The following is a 17,858-nucleotide window of genomic DNA, read 5'->3' on the forward strand; positions in this document are numbered from 1 at the left end:
GCAGGTGGATTGCTTGAGCTCAGGAGTTTGAGACCAGTTCAGGCAACATGGTGAAACCTTGTCTCTACAAAATACAAAAGTTAGCTGGGCATGGTTGTTCATGCCTGTAGTCCCAGCTACTCAGGAGGTGGAGGTGGGAGGAACACTTCAACCTGGGAGGTCAAGGCTGCAGTGAGCTGAGATCTCACCACTGCACTCCAGCCTGGGCAACAGAGTGAGACCCTATCTCAAACAATAAATAAATAAATAAATAAATAAGTTCAGTTATAGCAAAACAAAGGAAGTTACATTTCTTACACAGCTGATTTTGTGGACAGAGATTCCAACATCCAAAGAATATTTTGGGTTCCCAGTGACTTAAATGTCTATTTTAAATAGTACTTAGAAAATAGTCTTACTATCATCCTTAAATTTATTTTATTTAGGAAGGCACTAAAGTCACAGAAAGGATTCGAAAATATTTTCAATAGTACATTATAATTAAATTCTTCCTAGATTTAGATAATCTAAAAATTGTAAGGCACAAACTTCCTCATGTAGTCAAGGAATGGATGGAAACTGAAAAACAGATGATGCTGATTGTTGAGAAACGTAGGGTCAGTGAATTTAAGAATTGCCTGTTTCTAGTAACCTAGAGAAGTGATAGTCACGAGCAGACACCATCTTTCTACATGGGATTAGTGTGCCCTGTTACTCTTGCTACCTTGCTTTAGGAGTTATCAGAAAGAGAAGAGAGTAAAATCTAACCCGTATAAAGATGTGGACTCTGGTAGATTTCTTAAAAGGAAGGAACTAGAGATCATAGGGACTAAATTCAGGTGAAATAGGTTGGTGCCCTTTGCCAATCCAATAAGAAAAGATTCTGTCATTTGTCTAACCATTGTGGGTGGCTGGAAGTTATGGGGATAGAGAGAAATGCAGGTAAACTAAGTCTAGATTAAGGACAGAATATATTTAAGAACCAAAATTTGATGAGGTGAGACGCAAACACAGAAGTTACTTAACTGTTAGCCTCAAAAAGGTTTGCATCACATATATTTGACATCCTCTCCTCTCCTAAAACTGAGAGGAGAAATAATGAAAAGCTCACTGGTTGCAGAATCAAGATCTTTAACCCATCACCTCTGGAAAAACCTCACTTCTAGTCATGCTAGGAGTCTGTCTGACCCAATTAGTCAAGAGAAAATAGATTCAAAACTTTCCCAGCAGCTCAGAGGAGTACAAGGGAATCAGCAGGGAGGTGATAAAATGAGAACATTCTCAGAAAACTTACCTCAAATGACATGACTTCTCTGCAAGTTAAATATATTGAAATTTTAAAAAAGAGCTAGAAAAAAAAAAAAAAGAGAGACCCAATTACCAAGAAAAGAGTTGTCCCTAAATAATGGGGGTGTGCATTGCCTCCCAGGGCTACTTGCTCGTTTCTACCATCTCCCCAAGGGAAGTCATGTTCCCCCACTCCATAACAGCATCAGAGGCTTGTTAAAGCCTTCTTTTTCATTTTTCTTTAGATGAGATAAAGGAGAGAGAACGTAAATGTTCACTTGTGAGATGGGACAGAGGAGTGCAGAATAGTAGGTGGGCATTTTTACTTTCCTGTGGGAAATCTTTCAAGAGATCTAGTTTTCATGATGATTGCTCGTATGGGAATTGCAGATGCTCTTTGTTGTCTCTTATTTCTTAAAAGGCGAAACAATAACTTCCCTCAGAGGTCTTTTAAGAGCTAGCAGAAAAATGTTTGGGAGCTAGGATCAACACAAGCACAGAACATTCTAGAAGACATGACCATGTCAACATCTTCTCCTTGGAATCCAGTTGAGTTTTATATTAGCCGTAGCAACAATGGTATTAGTACTGGTAGCAGTAGTAATAAGTGAAGTATTGAATATTTGTCAAGACTTTATTATGTTTCAGGCATTGTAGCAAGCACTTTAATTATATATTGACAAACTGTAGTTGTATATGCAATTTATATCAATTATATATATAATTGTATATATAAGTGATGTTATAATTTTTGAATACAACGTGAAGTGATTAAATCAAGTTAATTAACCTTTCCATGACCTCAAATACTTGACTTTTTGTGATGAGATTTAGATTTACTCTTAGTGATATTGACATAGACAGTGCCCAATTATTAGTTATATTCACTACTGTGCCATAGTTCTCAAAAAAAATTGACAGTATTCCTCCCAGCTAAAGGCTTTATACCCTTTGGTTATAAGCTCCCATTCTCTCCACCCTCAGCATCTGGAAACTACCGTTCTATTCTCTGCTTGTGTGGGTTGATTATTTTAGATTCCACACATAAGTGAGAAGAGGTGGTATTTGTCTGTCTTTGGCTTATTTCATTTAGAGTAATTGCGACAACATGGATGGTATTGTAGCAAGCACCTAACCTGGAGTTTCTAATTTAATTTTCATTATAACTATTATTTTTACTATTATTCCAGTTTCAGAGATGAAGAGACTGAGGCTTCAGGGGTTAAATGACTTTGCCAAAGTCACATAGCAAGTGGCAGAGCCAGGGGTCAGGCCTCGAACTCTGCTGTCATTTATCCTAACATGCAATTTTATTTTAATACTGAGGGCCTACTACAACCAGGACTGGATACATAATTTGCAAGGCCTGTTGCAAAATAAAAATGTGGAGTGTGGAATTGTAGGTGGGCATTTTTACTTTCCTGTGGGAAATCTTTCAAGAGATCTAGTTTTCCTGATGATTGTTTGTGTGGGAATTGCAGATGCTCTTTGTTGTCTCTTGTTTCTTAAAAGGTGGGAAAAAAATTATTAAGAAAGTCAAGATGGTGGCAGCAGAACATTAAACCAAAGGTGGAGCCCCACATGGCTGGCAGTGTGGGTCACCTGCCCATGAAACTGGCCCTAGCTACATAAGGGGCCATTTGTATCCTCAAACTTTTGGGGATACAAATGTCAATGATACATAGTTCATGCCTTTAAGGTCCTACAGTCTAGTCAGGAAAACAGACTTATAAGGAGGATGTTTCTGTGTGAAGTGGTAAGATAAGGCCACCAAAGTCAGAGACAGAGCAACTACAATCCAGCCTGGAGTTTCTGGAAATACTTAGTAATTCTGAAGGGAATAACGGAATGATCTCTCTTAGTTAGTCCTTTTTTCTCCCCCACTCTTTTCTCTCTCTGCTTAAAAAAACACGACAAAAGAGACTGAGAGATGAGACAAATGCCAGCCTTAGTCCTGATAAGCTGGTAGGAGAATGTGGCTTCAGATATGTGGCTAAATGGGCTTGCTCCTATCCCTGAATGAGACAGGTGGCTGCCTAGCCCCAAGTGCTGTGGGACAGTTTGGAAGCCTGCAGGCTACCAATGTAGGGGGACCTGCCCCACTTAGCCAATGCACAATGAAGAGCAGAACAGATCCTGTCTGTAGGGAGCAGATCCAACAGGAGAAGCTTGCAGCGTTTGGGAGCACAAGCGTGGGTCAGCAGGGAAGCTGTTGGGAGTGGTGTCCAGTGAGGGTTCTCTATATGGAATCACAAGGAGGACAATAAAAGGTCTCCCTTAGCAGGGCTTATGATTTTTATTTTAGGTAGATTGGCTCACATTTTAATCTGAGTACAGGACCTTCACATTCTGGCATTTTGCAAGATGACTGAGCAGGTTGAAAATGGCCTTTTAATAAATCCAGTGATCTTTCTTATAATTATATAATGATTTGTGAAGAACAAGAAGAGGGCCTATCATCAGAGTATCATTCTCTCATTTTTTCAGTCCCCAGGGAGTATGGAAAAATTTTCTTCTCTCTAGGTAGTTGAAAGCTTCTTATTTACGCTTCTAAAGGCAAAAGGTTCCATTTTAATGTTCTGGGTTAGATTAAAGAATAACAAGGTTTGGAGACTAGAGATGGGTTTGAATGTGGTAAGTGGATGAAGACATCAAAGGCTTCTTAGTAACAGATGTTTATTATACCAGTAATTAGGAAACAAAAGTCTTAAAATACTAGACTCCATAGTGGGCTTTCTTTTTCCCTCTTTTAAAGTAGATGTTATTATAAAAATGTTTCATTTTTGTTTGTTTATGAATGGCGTGAGCAAATTCCAAGTATAGTTTCCCTGGTCTCTGTGTGCATATCTAGGACAGTATCTCTCAAAGTGTGATTCTTGGACCAACTGCACCAAAATCACCAGGAGGACTGGTTAAAAATGTACCAGTCCACCCTGTAAATGGTAGAATCCACCCTACTAAATACACACACACACACACACACACACACACACCTCCTTAGGTGAATCTTTCGGAAACTGAAGTTTCAGAAGCCCAGAAATCAATTTTAAACAACCCATCTCTGACAATATTCAGTCATTTATGGTGGATGAGAAGTGGAGAATAGAGGTGATCATGATGTAAGAGGATGCATTCACCTTCGGCTGGGTGGTGGAAAGAGGTTTTGGACAGAGGAAGAAAAATAGACTTAAACAGAGGAAAGGAGAGAAGGATGTTTCAAGTGGGGAGAGGACAAGGGCCAGCAGAAAAGCTACTCATGAGTCCTCTTTAGGAGTCAGAAGATCTCCATTTTATTTGTGGTTGGGTGGGAAATGGGGATGGTGAGTATTTCAGTTAATGATCCTTCCTCCCATTTTCTTATTCCTAACTTAGAATTGAAAACAATCACTGTCTTACGGGCCTGCATAATAGTCACTCTCTTGGTCCTACATAGATAGGGTATCAATAAAGGAATGATGGATGTGGGTGCTGTCTAGGAAGGAAGAAATGATGGATGTAGGTGTTGTCTAAAGGAAGAAATGATGGATGTAAATGTCTACAAAGGAAGAAATGATGGATGCAGATGCTGTCTGGAAAGGAAGAAATGATGGATGTAGATACAGTCTAGGAAGGAAGAAATGATGGATGTAGATGCTGTCTGGGAAGGAAGAAATGACGGATGTAGATGCTGTGTACAATGCAGATGTTGACTGAGTTCATATAAGAAAGAGAGGTCAGGGTTTGTAATATTTATGACATATGACAGTCTCATGTCTTCAAGACCAAGGAAAATGAATGATTATATTTACCAGCCTTCTTTGAAGCCACCATTTTGGGTTTTCAATAGTTTCTAATGTTACTCTCGGTCTATACCCTAAGTCCATTCTCCCCGTGGATCTCCCTCTTGGCTCTTTCATCCCCACCTTGAGAGCACCTGCAGTTGGCAGCACCTTTCCTTGGGACAGCAGAACCAAGTTTGAGGCCTGTTCTGGGGTTTTGTTCAAAGCTGGTCTGTATATTGGCAAGCTGAAGGTTGGCAAAATAAACTTATAAACCTGCAGACCTGTTTTAGCAATACCTTTATAAACTACATTTACAGTATTCCCTGACCCTCCCATGTTGTATTTTGCAGCTAGAGCTGAGCATCTTTTCTATTTAAGTTTACAGCATCATTAAAAAGAGACAGGGGGAACCTACAATGAGAACTGTGTTTTTATTTTAATATTATCTTGAAATATAATACATTATAAAATTTGTACAGACTAAGGTGTTGTTTTATATATTTTTACACCAGATCATGATCCCAGGTCTGAGCTCCAGTCACAAGAGCTATGAACAATCTTAGAAGAGCCACCTTTCCTTGCCCAGGTGCAGGAACACTAAGGCGGCCATGGACATTTGGACATTGGAGCTGAATAGGGCACCTGCAGAAATGCCCATGGGGCATTACTTACTCTTGCTTACTCTGCATCCGCCTGCCCTGAACCCCCAATCCCAAGCAATTTCCTTTCTTCTCCTTTTCCCCTGTTTCTCTAGATGGAATTTTATCTGCTCTATCCTTTCAGGGATATAAGAAGACAGTAGTATAGTAGACTGAAGGCATCTCCTTTGCTCCTGGTGTGACTCAGCAAACCCTAAAAGGAATCTAATATCTGCATCCACAATAGATTTTCCTATCAGTTGCCCTCATTTCAGTGGTCCCTAGAAACCACCTTATTCAGTTCTTTTTCCCAAGGCCTGCCTTACCTGAATTCTATTTCTCTCTTCAGTTCTAGAGATGTATATATTTGGGGGATGGAATGGAGAATGGGGTAAGGAAGGAAAAAAGGTCAGAGGACAGTGAGACATGGGCAGCATGCCTCTCAGTGCAGAGAAACCTGTATGTTGAGATTTGACCCTTCCTGGTGAATCATTCTGGCTGCTGGGCTGCTGTGGTCAGCGGCGGTTCTGGCTTTAGGCAGATTTTTAATGTAAAAGAAGTTTGTTTGTGTATCTCCAACGTGGCTCCACCCTTCTTTCTTCAGAGTTCTCTGTATTCTGTGGTGTCTTTCGCTTTGGACAGGCCAAAAGATCCCACAGAATGATGCAATGACATTTACCTTGCACTCTGTAGTCTTCGTGTTTTCCCAACTTGAATGTTTCTCCTTGATGGTAGCAACTGGATCCTACATTGTCCTATAACTCTCAGAACATATACCACAAACCTAAGCATAAAGTTTAGTAAGTGTTCAGTAAATATTTATTCCTAGAGATCAAAGGTTTTCTTTTTCTAAAAAAAAAAACAACCCAAGGAATAAAATCTGTCATGGTGACATTTCAGTTACTTTGACATGAAGATGCAAGATACTTTGGAAAATAACACTTTTTTTTTTTTTTTTTACACTTCCAGTCATATCTGTGGTGTTCTTATAGAGTGCAGACTGCCAGAAGCTTCTCGGAACTACATACAAGGATGTCTGCTGGGGCTATGAAAGCTCACACCTCTTATTGCAATGGTAGTAGCTAACATGAAGCCTAAATATTAGGTGAAAAATATGGAGGGGCTTCAGGTCTTCTAAAGGTATCCGAATTTCTCCTTTCATATTTAAAATAAATACCTTCCCACCATTCAAAAATAAACAATTCTCTCAGAATCAGGAAGTTTATGAATATTTATATCCTTATCCATGTAGGCTTCTGAAAAGGAGCAGAAATGTGATTCCTGTTTAATAGATGTATACACGCCATTGTCTAGTTATGTGCATTAATACTTCTTGGAAAAAATGTGGTCTTTCATAACTATTTTTATACCAGATTCTAAATATTTATTGAAGTGTCATAAGTTCTTAATCCTAATTAGTATAATTGATTATTAGCAAATTTTTCCATTGTCAAGATATTATTTTTATTGCCAGCTAAAATTACTATTTTCGTTTGCGTCACAAAACACTTAAGTGGTTTGGTAAAATATAAAAACATCACAAAACTTCCCTTGAGATGTACTGGATACATATTGGAATGATTTTTATTCCTCTGAGTACAAGATGGAGAACTTGGCTGTTCTATTAATTCTTACCTCAGCAGATTTGTTGGACAAGGATAATTGCCATAACAGAAATTATTTTCCCCATTCTATAAGGGCGCAGTTTCTAGTACAGAGTTCATTCCAGAGATACTTCTGCTTTCCAAAATGCATAAGAAATACAGCCAGAGATCTTTGCAGATTCTAATGCAGTATAGTAGCTAAAGAAAATAGTGATAATTATTTTTTTCAATAATTTTTGCAGTCTTATTTGTGATTGTACGAGGAAATGTTAATTAAAAGCCAGAATGGTTGAATTTATTAAAGTTTCCTTGTAGGTGAACAATGTAATTAAAAAATGGAAAATAATTTTCTAAATTTTTAGTTATCTTTCATAGTTTCTAGGCTAAACTTCTAATTATAAGTTCCTCATTTTGATTTATAGTTCTTCCTTGAAACTGGAACGTATTTCAATTAGAAAGAAAAAAGTAGGTCAAGTTAGTGAAACAAGAATCAACAATGCCCAATTCAAAGTCTTGAGTCCAGTTTATCCCTCTGTGCCTCTTATCCCTATCATCTTTGTCCAGAACTCAACGGCATCACTTTTGATTATCTATTTCTTTGATGCCCAGCCTGATATTGCATTGTGCTTACTCCCCCTGCTCTAGTCTCTTTCTACTGTGTTTTCCTGAAACCCATTTCAATATGTACCAAGATGTAGAGATCTTTGTTTTTGCCTCTTAGCAATATCCTGTGAGGTGCTTACTTTGTTTTGTGGATGCCTTGGTGATCCCACTTAGAGGCTGGGCTTTCTGGGCCTATGGCTACATGGATGCCCAGAGAGAACTGGCACAGAGCTAAATTGATCTGAACAAGGAAAAAGACAGAATGTGTGTGAGGGCCTGCAAGGGAAGTGTCTCAAAAGAGAGGAGACTCAACAGCTGGTGACCCAGTGAGTGACTTGGAAAGACTTATCTAATGAGGATCTTTGGAAAGAAATGCTGTGTACTGAGTGATGTAACATCAGTGCTCAGTCCTCTCAAATTCTTAAGCACATTTTATTTGTTTAGCTGATGCTCTGTGTAGTAGTTTTTCTTTGGGAGAGAAGAAAATGTGAGTAAGTGCAGAATCTTGCTTCAAGTCTGGCATGAGACAAGAAAATGTGAATAAGTGCAGAATCTTGCTTCAAGTCTGGCATGAGACATAGTGTCCCACTATGTCTCTCCTTTTGATCCCAGAAAAATTTTCAAGAGAAAATCCACTGACTGTCTCTACTCTCTCACCTCTAGTTTAGTTGATACATTCTCTCTGTCAATTTAATCCCTGCCTGTGGCTTAAACTACTACTTATAGGTATAGATGGTTCTCAAGGATGCCATCTAGTCCAGTCTGCTCTCCAGAACTCTGAGCTTGTGTATCCATTTCTACCTAGATGTTACAGAGTCCTGAACTTCATCTTGAAACTTCTAGGTTCATCATCAAAGTCAACATGTCAAATCCGCACTACTCATCTCCCTCTCCTCTCTCCTAAACCTACCCCTCTTTAGGCTTTCTCTATCTTAATGTTGCTACTAGCTATCAAGCATTCTAAAGTAGACATCATACTAGACTCTTTCTTCAATCATCCCACTCAGTCATCAAACCCTATTGAATTTACCCTCAATACTATAACATAGCCCCTCATAATTTCTCACTTAGAAAACTGCACAAAACATCACTCTATTTCTTAAAGATGATATTGTGTTTGTATTCCTCACCAGTCTGTGAGTTCTCTGATAGTTAAGACTATCTTCTTCACCTCTTTCTTTAGTTCTGTCTCTCTAGAGACTAGTATTTAACGTAGTTGATCAGTTATCTACTGCTACATAACAAGCCACCCCAACACGTGGAGGCTACAAGCAATACTTCATTTGCTCATGATTTGCAGGGCTTGTCTGATGGCTAGTCTCTGCACTACATGGTATTGGCTGAGCTCACTCATGCATCTGTGGTCAGTTGGCACACTGACTAGGGACTGGGCTGGTCTTACTTGGCCTCATGTACATGTCTGGCAGTTCCTGGGGCTGTTGGCTGGGGTGTCTTGGTTCTCTGCCACATGGCTTCTCAGCTTTAAGAGTGCTTGCTTGGGTTTCTTGGCATGGCAATCCCCAGGCAGCAAGAAGACCAGAGCAGAAGCTGCAAGGTCTCTTGAGGTCTAGACTCCGAAGTTGTATGATATCACTTCCACTACATTTTAAAAGTCAAAGCAAGTGGCAAAGTCAGTCCAGATTCAATGGGTGGGGAAATAAACTCTACCACCTGACGGGAGGAACAGAAAAGTCATACTGCAAAGGAGTATGCACACAGGGAGGAATGATTCACTAGAGCCACACATTGTTTCTGGAACAGAGTTAAGCTTCATAAATGCCTATAGAATAGACTGAATGGATGGCTGGGTGGATGGAAGGATGGATGAGAGGCAGTATACCGTGGTCACTAGAACACTGGATTAGGAATTGTAGTCCTGAGGCTGATTATCACAAATCATTTGACCCTGGGCAAGCCACTGTACCTTTTACCCATGTTTTCTCACCTATAAAATAAAAGTAGAAGACTAGATGTATTTGTTTTATAGCTAAGGCTGTCCCTGAGCTACATTTTATGATTCTATAGCTCTTAATCATATCATTATGTCACAGGTAACAAAAATTGCTTTCTTGAGCTGACTTGATTCATCCTTGGCTGTATATTGTTAAGGAAAAATCATGTTGGTGCTCATTTCATAGGAACATCCCAAATGGTGTTTCTATTGTTAGTCAGCCAGCTAGAATCAAGCACATGCCCATAACAGGCATTCTCTCCACTCAATTTTTGTGTGTGTGTGTGTCAATGGTTCCTTTGAAATGACTATCAAGACTTTCTATTTAACACTACTAAAAACGTAATTCGTGCCCTGTAATACAATTTAGAATATATGGGCTTCCTCTCTGTTTATCCCCCTTAATGGAGACAGTTTGGGAAATACTGTTGTGTACTTAGAAAAGATTAGGTTTGCTTAGGATTATACTTAACTTTGCAAAATATATTCTTTTAACTCTTTTCAACTTGGTCTCTGTTTGATATAAATAAAACCTTTCAGCCTGTGAGTTTGCAAAGGCTTAATTGCCAGGTATTAAGTAAGTTATTTCCTTTGCACACTGAAAATAATATTTAATCTTTCAAACCCCTGAAAGGTCTTCAAATTATACAGTAAGATAGAGTTGAACTATACAAATATTGTTTGGGTTTTACTTTGCCAATCCCTTGTTGATTGTGAAATGGTACAAAATGCTGTTAGGTTTTCCAATTTTCTGTTCAATACCAATTTACACCATTCGTGGTAGGATGGATGGGGAGGATAGAAGGCAGGGTTGATAATGGCCATAGGTGTTCAAGGTCATTGTATCTGATTTAGTAAATGCAGACAATTAGTCTTTTGATATCCTACCTGAACTGGTCTCTTCCTATACTATTTAAGGCTGGTTTTATTTAGATAGCATGTCTTTTTTAAAAGAGTCTACATGGAAAATGATGTTAATAAATCTTAAAAGAGAGCCAGATACAACTGGTTCTCATGTATTCTTACCTTGGTTAACTCCAAAGTCTGTGTTAAAATGAGCAATTTTGTTCTGTGAGTGGAATTGCTTATAAAATGACCAATTGAGTTATGTGACTCTTGCTTTTAGTAAATGACAAAGCAGCTAAAAATACAAAACATTACAATGGAGCAAGAAGGATTAAAGTACAGATCACATCCTGAAAGAAAAAGAGCTTATGGGGGAGGAGGAGGGTGATGGCATTGAAGGGAACGGAGAGGTGGTGTCCCAGTGGAAGCAGATGATGCCACGTGGTTCAGCAGCCCATTAATACTGACAGCACCTCCTGTGCTGAGGTAGTCAGTCACTGCTGGTACAAGTTTAAAATAAAAAGACATCATGGAGAAGTAATGCAGTAGAGTTTTGTGTAAGGGTGTTAGTTCTTCGGGGGAGAAGGGGAGATGAGGTTGGAAGTGTAAAGGAGTTAGCTTTCATTATTAGCATTCAGTTGGTTTTCTAGACATCTGATGTCTAGATGTCCAACTTCTAATACAGTGTTCTAGTGCTTAATTCCTTGAATAATGTCTTAGTATTATGTAGAGCTTACTTATTACATGACAATATTTATTGTTATTTATTTGTAATCATCCTACTTACAAAAATGATTTGAAGCACCTTAAAAAGCACAGATATAAATTCCTCAAACTACTAAAAGAAGAATAAAAGTAAGAACTAAGTGTTAATAGAGATTGAGGTGGGGGAAAATAATTATATCAGAAACAAACAGCTAAGGAAAGTTACGGCAGCTCTGAACTTCTTAATGGTCAAGACAGAAAGTTTTGATAACAAAATATTTTTCTTGGCCTCCAAATAATCTTAAGAGCAATTTTAGTCATTTTAGAGATGAACATAAGTAATTTAACAACCACATGAAAGCAAATTGTGAGAAATGGTTGAAGAAAATCTCATCCAACCACTCTAAGATAACCATTAACTTTTACTTTATTTGTCATTTTATTATTTCAGAGACTGCATGTTGCTTTGTTGCCCAGGCTGGAGTGCAGTGGTGCCATCTTGGCTCACTGCAGTCTCAACTTTCCTGGCTCAAGGGAATCCTCCTGCCTCAGCCTCCCAAGTAGCTGGGACCACAGGCATATGTCACAATGTCCAGAATTTAAAAAAAAAAAAAAAAAAAAATATATATATATATATATATTTTATCTACTGTGTGTGTGTGTGTGTGTGTGTGTATATATATATATATATATTTTTTTTTTAGAGAAGAGAGTCTCGCCATGTTGCCAAGGCTGGTCTTGAATTTCTGAGCTCAAGCAATCCTCCCTTTGGCCTCCCAAAGTGCTGGGATTATAGGCATGAGCCACCACACCTGGCAACTTTTATTTATTTATTTATTTATTTATTTATTTATTTTTATTATACTTTAAGTTCTAGGGTACATGTGCACAACGTGCAGGTTTGTTACATATGTATACATGTGCCATGTTGGTGTGCTGCACCCATTAACTCGTCATTTACATTAGGTATATCTCCTAATGCTATCCCCCCCCTTCTTACAATAGGCCCCCATGTGTGATGTTCCCCTTCCTGTGTCTAAGTGATCTCATTGTTCAATTCCCACCTATGAGTGAGAACATGCAGTGTTTGGTTTTCTGTTCTTGCGATAGTTTGCTGAGAATGATGGTTTCCAGCTACATCCATGTCCCTACAAAGCACACGAACTCATCCTTTTTTATGGCTGCATAGTATTCCGTGGTATATATGTGCCACATTTTCTTAATCCAGTCTGTCACTGATGGACATTTGGGTTGATTCCAATAATTTGCTATTGAGAATAGTGCTGCAATAAACATACGTGTGCATGTGTCTTTATAGCAGCATGATTTATAATCCTTTGGGTATATCCCCAGTAATGGGATGGCTGGGTCAAATGGTATTTCTAGTTCTAGATCCTTGAGGAATCGCCACACTGTTTTCCACAATGGTTGACCTAGTTTACAGTCCCACCAACAGTGTAAAAGTGTTCCTATTTCTTCACATCCTCCCCAGCACCTGTTGTTTCCTGATTTTTTTAATGATTGCCATTCTAACTGGTGTGAGATGGTATCTCACGGTGGTTTTGATTTGCATTTCTCTGATGGCGAGTGATGATGAGCATTTTTTCATGTGTCTGTTGGCTGTATGAATGTCTTCTTTTGAGAAATGTCTGTTCATATCCTTTGCCCACTTTTTGATGGGGTTGTTTGTTTTTTTCTTGTAAATTGGTTTGAGTTCTTTGTAGGTTCTGGATATTAGCACTTTGTCAGATGAGTAGATTGCAAAAGTTTTCTCCCATTCTGTAGGTTGCCTGTTCACTCTGATGGTAGTTTCTTTTGCTGTGCAGAAGCTCTTTAGTTTAATTAGATTCCATTTGTCAATTTTGGCTTTTGTTGCTGTTGCTTTTGGTGTTTCCGACATGAAGTCCTTGCCCATGCCTATGTCCTGAATGGTATTATCTAGGTTTTCTTCTAGGGTTTTTATGGTTTTTGGTCTAACATTTAAGTCTCTAATCTATCTTGAATTAATTTTCATGTAAGGAGTAAGGAAAGGATCCAGTTTCAGCTTTCTACTTATGGCTAACCAATTTTCCCAGCACCATTTATTTTTTTTTTCTTTTTCTTTCTTTTTTTTTATTATTATTAAACTTTAAGTTCTAGGGTACATGTGCATAACGTGCAGGTTTGTTACATATGTATACTTGTGCCATGTTGGTGTGCTGCACCCATCAACTCGTCAGTACCCATCAATTCGTCATTTATATCAGGTATAACTCCCAATGCAATCCCTCTCCCCTCCCCGCCATGATAGGCCCCGATGTGTGATGTTCCCCTTCCCGAGTCCAAGTGAGCTCATTGTTCAGTTCCCACCTATGAGTGAGAACATGCGGTGTTTGGTTTTCTGTTCTTGTGATAGTTTGCTAAGAATGATGGTTTCCAGCTGCATCCCTGTCCCTACAAAGGATGCAATCTCATCCTTTTTTATGGCTGCATAATATTCCATGGTGTATATGTGCCACATTTTCTTAATCCAGTCTGTCACAGATGGACATTTGGGTTGATTCCAAGACTTTGCTATTGTGAATAGCCCAGCACCATTTATTAAACAGCAAATCCTTTCCCCATTTCTTGTTTTTGTCAGGTTTGTCAAAGATCAGACGGCTATAGATGTGTGGTATTATTTCTGAGGGCTCTGTTCTGTTCCATTGGTCTATATCTCTGTTTTGATACCAGTACCATGCTGTTTTGGTTACTGTAGGCTTGTAGTATATTTTGAAGTCAGGTAGCGTGATGCCTCCAGCTTTGTTCTTTTGGCTTAGGATTGTCTTGGCAATGCAGGGTCTTTTTTGGTTCCATATGAACTTTAAAGTAGTTTTTTCCAATTCTGTAAAGAAATTCATTGGTAGCTTAATGGGGATGGCATTGAATCTATAAATTACCTTGGGCAGTATGGCCATTTTCACGATATTGATTCTTCCTATCCATGAGCATGGTATATTCTTCCATTTGTTTGTGTCCTCTTTGATTTCACTGAGCAGTGGTTTGTAGTTCTCCTTGAAGAGGTCCTTTACATCCCTTGTAAGTTGGATTCCTAGGTATTTTATTCTCTTTGAAGCTATTATGAATGGGAGTTCATTCATGATTTGGCTCTCTGTTTGTTTGTTACTGGTGTATAAGAATGCTTGTGATTTTTGCACATTGATTTTGTATCCTGAGACTGCTGAAGTTGCTTATCAGCTTAATGAGATTTGGGCTGAGACGATGGGGTTTTCTAAATATACAATCATGTCATCTGCAAACAGGGACAATTTGAATTCTTTTCCTAACTGAGTAGCCTTTATTTCTTTCTCTTGCCTGATTGCCCTAGCCAGAACTTCCAACACTATGTTGAATAGGAGTGGTGAGAGAGGGCATCCCTGTCTTGTGCCAGTTTTCAAAGGGAATGCTTTCAGTTTTTGCCCATTCAGTATGATATTGGCTGTGGGTTTGTCATAAATAGCTCTTATTATTTTGAGATACGTTCCATCAATACCACATTTATTGAGAGTTTTTAGCATGAAGGGCTGTTGAATTTTGTCAAAGACCTTTTCTGCATCTATTGAGATAATCATGTGGTTTTTGTCTTTGGTTCTGTTTATATGCTGGATTACGTTTATTGATTTGCATATTTTGAACCAGCCTTGCATCCCAGGGATGAAGCCCACTTGATCATGGTGGATAAGCTTTTTGATGTACTGCTGGATTCGATTTTCCAGTATTTTATTGAGGATTTTTGCATCAACGTTCATCAGGGATATTGGTCTAAAATTCTCTTTTTTTGTTGTGTTTCTGCCAGGCTTTGGTATCAGGATGATGTTGGCCTCATAAAATGAGTTAGGGAGGATTTCCTCTTTTTCTATTGATTGGAATAGTTTCAGAAGGAATGGTACCAGCTCCTCCTTGTACCTCTGGTAGAATTCAACTGTGAATCCATCTGGTCCTGGACGTTTTTTGGTTGGTAGGCTATTAATTATTGCCTCAATTTCAGAGCCTGCTGTTGATCTATTCAGCGATTCAATTTCTTCCTGGTTTAGTCTTGGGGGAGTGTAAGTGTCCAGGAAATTATCCATTTCTTCTAGATTTTCTAGTTTATTTGCATAGAGGTGTTTATAGTATTCTCTGATGGTAGTTTGTATTTCTGTGGGGTCGGTGGTGATATCCCCTTTATCATTTTTTATTGCATCTATTTGTTTCTTCTCTCTTTCTTCTTTATTAGTCTTGCTAGCGGTCTATCAATTTTGTTGATCTTTTCAAAAAACCAGCTCCTGGATTCATTGATTTTTTTGCAGGGTTTTTTTTTTGTCTCTATCTCCTTCAGTTCTGCTCTGATCTTAGTTATTTCTTGCCTTCTGCTAGCTTTTGAATGTGTTTGCTTTTGCTTCTCTAGTTCTTTTAATTGTGATGTTAGGGTGTCAATTTTAGATCTTTCTTGCTTTCTCTTGTGGGCATTTAGTGCTATAAATTTCCCTCTACACACTGCTTTAAATGCGTCCCAGAGATTCTGGTATGTTGTATCTTTGTTCTCATTGGTTTCAAAGAACATCTTTATTGGTTTCAAAGAACATCTTTATTTCTGCCTTCATTTCATTATGTACCCAGTAGTCATTCAGGAGCAGGTTGTTCAGTTTCCATGTAGCTGAGCGGTTTTGATTGAGTTTCTTAGTCCTGAGTTCTAGTTTGATTGCACTGTGGTCTGAGAGACAGTTTGTTATAATTTCTGTTCTTTTACATTTGCTGAGGAGTGCTTTACTTCCAACTATGTGGTCAACTTTGGAACAAGTGTGACGTGGTGCTGAGGAGAATGTATATTCTGTTGATTTGGGGTAGAGAGTTCTGTAGATGTCTATTAGGTCTGCTTGGTGCAGAGTTGAGTTCAGTTCCTAGATATCCTTGTTAACTTTCTGTCTTGTTAATCTGTCTAATGTTGACAGTGGGGTGTTGAAGTCTCCCATTATTATTGTATGGGAGTCTAAGTCTCTTTGTAAGTCTCTAAGGACTTGCTTTATGAATCTGGGTGCTCCTGTATTGGGTACATATATGTTTAGGATAGTTAGCTCTTCCTGATGAATTAATCCCATTACCATTATGTAGTGGCCTTCTTTGTCTCTTTTGATCTTTGATGGTTTAAAGTCTGTTTTATCAGAGACTAGGATTGCAACCCCTGCTTTTTTTTGTTTTCCATTTACTTGGTAGATCTTCCTCCATCCCTTTATTTTGAGCCTATGTGTATCTCTGCATGTGAGATGGGTTGCCTGATTACAGCAGACTGATGGGTCTTGACTCTTTATCTAATTTGCCAGTCTGTGTCTTTTAATTGGACCATTTAGCCCATTTACATTTAAGATTAATATTGTTATGTGTGAACTTGATCCTGTCATTATGATACTAGCTGGTTATTTTGCTCATTAGTTGATGCAGTTTCTTCCTAGCATCGATGGACTTTACATTTTGGCATGTTTTTGCAGTGGCTGGTACCTGTTGTTCCTTTCCATGTTTAGTACTTCCTTCAGGATCTCTTGTAGGGCAGGCCTGGTGGTGACAAAATCTCTAAGTATTTGCTTGTCTGTAAAGAATTTTATTTCTCCTTCACTTATGAAACTTAGTTTGGCTGGATATGAAATTCTGGGTTGAAAATTCTTTTCTTTAAGAATGTTGAATATTGGTCCCCACTCTCTTCTGGCTTGTAGAGTTTCTGCCAAGAGATCTGCTGTTAGTCTGATGGGCTTCCCTTTGTGGGTAACCCGAACTTTCTCTCCGGTTGCCCTTAACATTTTTTGCTTCATTTCAACTTTGGTGAATCTGACAATTATGTGTCTTGGAGTTGCTCTTCTCGAGGATTATCTTTGTGGCATTCTCTGTATTTCCTGAATTTGAATGTTGGCCCGGCTTACTAGGTTGGGGAAGTTCTCCTGGATGATATCCTGCAGAGTGTTTTCCAACTTGGTTCCATTCTCTCCGTCACTTTCAGGCACACCAATCAGACGTAGATTTGGTCTTTTCACGTAATTCCATATTTCTTGGAGGCTTTGTTCATTTCTTTTTCCTCTTTTTTTCTCTACACTTCTCTTCTCGCTTCATTTCATTCATTTGATCTTCAATAACTGATACTCTTTCTTCCAGTTGATTGAGTCGGTTAAGCTTGTGCATTTGTCATGTGGTTCTTGTGTCATGGTTTTCATCTCTATCAGTTCTTTTAAAGTCTTCTCTGCATTGATTATTCTAGTTATCCATTCATCCGTTCTTTTTTCAAGGTTTTTAGTTTCTTTGCACTGGTTATGTAGTTCCTTCTTTAGCTCTGAGAAGTTTGATTGACTGAAGCCTTCTTTTCTCAGCTAGCCAAAGTCATCCTCCATCCAGCTTTGTTCCATTGCTGGCAATGAGCTGTGTTCCTTTGGAGGGGGAGATGCAGTCTGATTTTTTGAATTTCCAGCTTTCCTACCCTGCTTTTTCCCCATCTTTGTGGTTT

Source organism: Piliocolobus tephrosceles, chromosome 10 (genome assembly GCF_002776525.5).
Source record: "Piliocolobus tephrosceles isolate RC106 chromosome 10, ASM277652v3, whole genome shotgun sequence".
Lineage (NCBI taxonomy): Eukaryota > Metazoa > Chordata > Mammalia > Primates > Cercopithecidae > Piliocolobus > Piliocolobus tephrosceles.